Raw genomic sequence first — 6,545 nt, forward strand, 5'->3', positions numbered from 1 at the left:
CTTGCAGAGTTCCTGATTGGATGGTTTGAAGGTCCCCGCCCCAGAGCCCCTGATTGGGTGATGATCCAAGTCCTGCCCCCTTGGCACTGAGTGACAGGAGAAGCAATGCGATATGTGGCTGAGTAAAGACAGATTGACAGGGTCTTGGCCACTGCCCTTCGTAGGCGGGGCTTCCTCCCTCTGTAACCTTCTGTGCGGGGGAGAATATTTGCGTTTAAGCAGAAAGTGTTCCAGACTCTGCAGAACTGACGCTGGCGTGTTTCTGCACTCAGGGTACCCTTCCTGCTTTTTCCTCCCGGACACAGAGTCGCAAGTGTGCACAGGGAATGACAGACTCGGCGTCCAGTGGAGCCATCCGCTGGCCTCAGAGTAGGAGGCCCGCCCAGGCCAGGCCGGACCACAGTGTAACAGGAGGGAGGAGGGCTTGCTTCTTTCAGGCAAGAAAATTAAAACCGACAAAGAAATAAAATTATTAAATGCATAGGAAAAACTGGAGTTTATTTTATTTTTTTTTGTTTTGTTTTGTTTTGTTTTGTTTTTGAGACGGAGTCTCGCTCTGTCGCCCAGGCTGGAGTGCAGTGGCCGGATCTCAGCTCACTGCAAGCTCTGCCTCCCAGGTTTACGCCATTCTCCTGCCTCAGCCTCCCGAGTAGCTGGGACTACAGGCGCCTGCCACCTCGCCCGGCTAGTTTTTCTGTATTTTTTAGTAGAGACGGGGTTTCACCGTGTTAGTCAGGATGGTCTCGATCTCCTGACCTCGTGATCCGCCCGCCTCGGCCTCCCAAAGTGCTGGGATTACAGGCTTGAGCCACCGCGCCCGGCGAAAAACTGGAGTTTTTATGACAGCGATCATCTGTAAAGAAACCAAGAGAAGGCCGGGCGCGGTGGCTCACGCCTGTAATCCCAGCACTTTGGGAGGCCGAGGCGGGCGGATCACGAGGTCAGGAGATCGAGACCATCCTGACTAACACGGTGAAACCCCGTCTCTACTAAAAAATACAAAAAAACTAGCCGGGCGAGGTGGCAGGCGCCTGTAGTCCCAGCTACTCGGGAGGCTGAGGCAGGAGAATGGCGTAAACCTGGGAGGCAGAGCTTGCAGTGAGCTGAGATCTGGCCACTGCACTCCAGCCTGGGCGACAGAGCGAGACTCCGTCTCAAAAAAAAAAAAGAGAGAGAGAGAAACCAAGAGAAGTAAAGCAAACACTTGAACTACCTCAGACAAGCAGCCTGCTTCACCCGCAGTTCACAAGGAAAACCCACAATCATAAGGTTAAAAATAATTCCCAAGCGCCGGGTGCAATGGCTCACGCCTGTAATCCCGGCACTTTGGGAGGCGGAGGCAAGAAGATTGCTTAAGGTCAGGAGTTCAAGACCAGCCTAACTAACATGGTGAAACCCCATCTCTACTAAAAATACAAAAATTAGCCAGGCGTAGTAGCAGGCGCCTGTAGTCCCAGCAACTTGGGAAGCTGAGGTAGGAGAATCGCTTGAACCCGGGAATGGGAGGTTGCAGTGATCCGAGATAGTGCCATTGCACTCCAGCCTGGGCGACAGAGCAAGATTAAAAAAAAAAAAAAAATTCCCAAGCTTGGGAGCCGACTCTAACTGCTGAAATGGAACCCCAGTGTGGATCAGAACCTGGTGATGAGACAGGGACACTTAAGTATTCAACTCCAGGAGCTCAAGGTGCCCTCCAGTCCCCTCCTCACAATGTGGAAACACTCCTTCCTTCAAAACCCTTCATTTGTACCAGCAGGAAACTCTCACCTGCAGTCATTGTAAAGTTGTGACCTAAATAAACTGTAACGTTCCCAAACCTTTTCTCTGGGGGACAAGGCAAACCAGTCTTTCACTAAACCTGACCTTCACAGCTTTAATTCGTGTATACAAATTACAGCCTGACCCCAGCGACCCCATGGATGCTAAAACCAAAACACTGCCCAGAAAATGGCCCCAGGCGCCAAAGGTACAACCTCAGAAAAGACAGAACCCTCCGCCTCCACCCAACCACATCTGCAGATGGGTCTCCTGCTTTTCACAGCTCTGCAGCTTCTCAGAATCCACATTCCTGGCCAGGCGCGATGGCTCACGCCAGCACTTTGAGAGGCCGAGGTGGGTGAATCACCTGAGGTCAGGAGTTCGAGACCAACCTGGCCAAATGGTGAAACTAAGGGAGGAGACCACCCCTCATATCGTCTTACGCCCAATTTCTGCTTCCAAAGACAGAAGAAGTAAAAACTAAAGGCAGAAATGAAATCCACAGGCAGACAGCCCGGCGCCGCACCCTGGGCCACCCTGACCTAATCAGTTATCTATAGATTACAGACATTGTATAGAAATGCACTGTGAAAATCCCTATCCTGTTTTGTTCCGACCTAATTACCGGTGCATGCCGCCCCCAGTCCCGTACCCGCCGCTTGCTCAATCACGACCCTCTCACACACACTCCCTTAGAGTTGTGAGCCCTTAAAATGGACAGGACTTGCTCACTTGGAGAGCTCGGCTCTTGAGACAGGAGTCTCGCCGATGCCCTCGGCCAAATAAACCCCTTCCTTCTTTAACTCGGTGTCTGAGGAGTTTTGTCTGCAGCTCATCCTGCTACATTTCTTGGTTCCCTGACCGGGAAGTGAGGTGATTGGTGGATGGTCAAGGCAGCTCCTTAGGCGGCTTAAGCCTGCCCTGTGGAACATCCCTGGGGGGGACTCCGACCAGCCCGAGTGATGCGGATCCTGAGAGCCCTGCCAGGTAGGCATTTGACCCGGTGGGATGCCTCGCCAGAGCAGTGTGTGGCAGGCCCCCGTGGCTGAACACCGGGAAGGAACAGGCACTTGGAGTCTGGACATCTAAAACTTGGTAACACTAGTCTTTGAAACTTGCCCCCTCCGTTTGAGTGGAAGCGTGGCCTAATCATCCATGGCGTGCCTTTATGGGCACTTCGGTTTCGGTTTTGGTTTTGACTTGGTTTAAATTACATGACAGGACCAGTCTTGGGAACTTGCCCACTCCATTTGAGTGGAAGCGTGGCCTGATCACCCACAGCGTGCCTTTATCCACACTTTGGTTTTGGTTTTGACTTGGTTTGAATTGCTTGACAGGATTGGTCTTGGGAACTTGCCTACTCCATTTGAGTGGAAGCATGGCCTGATCACCCACCGTGCGCCTGTACCGACATTTTGGTTTTTGTTTTTGACTTGACTTGGATTGCTTGATACTTTGGTTTTGGTTTTGACGTGGCTTAGATTTCTGGATACTCTGATTTTGGTTTTGATTCTGGTTTGGCATAAACTGTAAAAGTGTGTGTGTGCCCTTTTTACCCGTTCTTTGTTTTATGGTGTGCGTGTGGTGTAAGTGTGGTGTTTTGTCTCGAGGAAATGTGGGTCACAAAGTAAATCCACCCCACTAGGAACTATGTTGAAAAATTTCAAAAAGGGATTTAAGGGAGACTATGGAGTCACCATGACACCAGGAAAACTTAGAACTTTGTGTGAGATAGACTGGCCAGCATTAGAGGTGGGTTGGCCATCAGAAGGAAGCCTGGACAGGTCCCTTATCTCGAAGGTATGGCACAGGGTAACCTGTAAGTCAGGGTACCCAGATCAGTTCCCATATATAGATTCTTGGTTACAGCTAGTTTTGGACCCCCCACAGTGGTTAAGAGGACAGGCAGCAGCAGTACTAGTAGCAAAGGGACAGTTAGTTAAGGAAAGTTCTCGCTCCACCTGCCGAGGGAAGTCGGCACCAAAAGTCCTGTCCAACCCAACACCAGGAGAATCGTGGCAGGAATGGGTACCAGCAATACCCCCTCCTTATCGGGAGGAAGGGCTCCCCACCCCTGAGCCCACAGCACCTCCACCTCCACCAGATAACCACACCCAGAGTAGTTATCTAGCCACCCAGAGTAGACAAGAGAGGAAGTAAAGCCACAGGAGAAACTCCTCCCTTGGCAGCTCGTTTATGGCCCAAGACTGGAATCCAAATGCCCCCGAGAGAGCAGTGATATACTGGGGTAGATGAGGATGGACACATGGTGGAAAGGCATGCCTTTGTGTATGAACCTTTCACCTCCGCTGACCTCCTCAATTGGAAAAATAATACTCCATCTTACACTGAAAAGCCTCAAGTTTTAATTGACTTGCTCCAAACTATTTATACAGACTCATAATCCTACTTGGGCTGATTGCCACCAGCTGCTCATGTACCTCTTTAATACACATGAAGGCAAAGGGCGCTCCAGGCGGCAGCTAAGTGGCTAGAGGAGCACATCCCAGTCGATTACCAAAACCCCTAAGAATATATAAGAGTTCAGGCCGGGCGTGGTGGCTCATGCCTGTAATCCCAGCACTTTGGGAGGCCGAGGTGGGTGGATCACGAGGTCAGGAGATCAAGACCATCCTGGCTAACATGGTGAAACCCTGTCTCTACTAAAAATACAAAAAATTAGCCGGGCGTGGTGGCGGGCACCTGTAGTCCCAGCTACTAGGGAGGCTGAGGCAGGAGAATGGTGTGAACCCGGGAGGTGGAGCTTGCAGTGAGCCGAGATTGCACCACTGCACTCCAGTCTGGCAGACACAGCGAGACTCCGTCTCAAAAAAAAAAAGAGTTCAACTGCCGGGAACAGACCCCCAATGGGACCCGAACGAGGGACCAGACATGGAGAGGCTAAGACAGTACCGTGAGGCATTGATAGAAGGTCTAAAGAAAGGGGTTCAAAAGGCTACAAATGTAAATAAAGTCTCTGAGGTCATCCAAGGAAAAGAGGTGAGTCCAGCGCAATTCTATGAAAGACTGTGTGAGACTTACCGTATATACACTCCTTTTGATCCAGATAGCCCTGAAAATCAGCGCATGATTAACATGGCCTTAGTTAGCCAAAGCACGGAAGATATCAGGAGAAAACTGCAGAAACAGGCTGGGTTTGCAGGTATGAATACCTCACAGTTACTGGAAATAGCCAATAAAGTGTTATGAATAGAGATGCAACAAGTTGCAGAGAAAGCCGTAAGGAAGATGAATGCTAGACTAGGCAAAACGCCGACTTACTGGCTGCGGCCATTAAGGGAATTCTCCTGAAAGGAGAGGGAAAGGGGGGTTCCAGGAAGAACACCCAGTCTAATCGCCCACGCTTGCGATGTAACCAGTGAGCCTATTGTAAGGAAATAGGACATTGGAAAGATAAGCGTCCCCAACTGAAGGAAAAGCAAGATGGTTTGGAACAAAAGACCTCAGATAAAGACGAGGGAGCTTTGTTCAATCTGGCTGAAGGGCTGTTGAACTAAAGGGGACCGGGCTCAAGTGCCCCCAAGGAGCCCACAGTCAGGATTACAACTGGGGGCAAGGACATTAAGTTTTTGGTCGATACTGGTGCTGAACATTCAGTAGTGGCCACCCCGGGTGCCCCCTTATCCAAGAAAACCATTGATATAATCGGAGCAACAGGAGTTTCCACTAAGCAGGCTTTCTGTCTATCACAGACCTGCTCGGTGGTGGGACCTGAGATAGTTCACCAGTTCTTGTACATGCCTGGCTGTCCCTTGCCCTTGCTGGGAAGAGACTTACTTAGCAAACTGAGAGCCACCATCTCCTTTACAAAACAGGGCTCTTTACAGCGAAAGTTACCGGGAACAGGAGTTATCATGGCCCTTACGGTCCCCCAGGAAGAAGAATGGAGACTTTTTCTAACCGAGCCAGCTCAAGAGATAAAACCAGCTCTAGCTAAGTGATGGCCCCGAGTATGGGCAGAGGATAACCCTCTGGGACTGGCGGTCAACCAAGCCCCTGTATTCATAGAAGTTAAGCCTGGGGCCCAACCAATTAGACAAAAGCAGTATCGGGTTCCCAGAGAAGCTGGGAATCCAGGTTCATCTCAGGCGCTTGAAAGCCTATGGAATTATAGTTCCTTGCCAGTCTCCATGGAACACCCCGCTCCTGCCTGTCCCTAAGCCAGGGACCAAGGTCTACTGACCAGTACAGGACTTGCGCTTGGTCAACCAAGCTACAGTGACTCTGTACCCAACAGTTCCTAACCCTTACACATTGTTAGTGCTGCTGCCGCTACCTGTCTGGACTTAAAAGATGCTTTCTTTAGCATCAGAATAGCTCCTGAGAGCCAGAAGCTGTTTGTCTTTCAGTGGGAAGATCCGGAGTCAGGTGTCACTACTCAGTACACTTGGACCCGGCTTCCCCAAGGGTTCCAGAACTCCTCTACTGTCTCAGCAATCTTGGCTCACTGCAACCTCCGCCTCCCAGGTTCAAGCAATTCTCCTGCCTCGGCCTCCCGAGTAGCTGGTACTGCAGGCGCACACCACCACGACCGGCTAATTTTTGTATTTTTAGTAGAGACTAAAACTACATACTAAAAATACAACACCATGTTGGTCAGGCTAGTCTCGACCCCCTGACCTCGTGATCCACCCGCCTTGGCCTCCCAAAGTGCTGGGTTTACAGGCGTGAGCAACCACGCCTGGGTTTTTGTTTTATTTTGTTTTTAGACAGCTTCTCACTCTGTCACTCAGGCTGGAGTGCAATTATGGGATTTCAGCTCACTG

The sequence above is a fragment of the Macaca nemestrina genome, chromosome 20 (assembly GCF_043159975.1).
Source record: "Macaca nemestrina isolate mMacNem1 chromosome 20, mMacNem.hap1, whole genome shotgun sequence".
Lineage (NCBI taxonomy): Eukaryota > Metazoa > Chordata > Mammalia > Primates > Cercopithecidae > Macaca > Macaca nemestrina.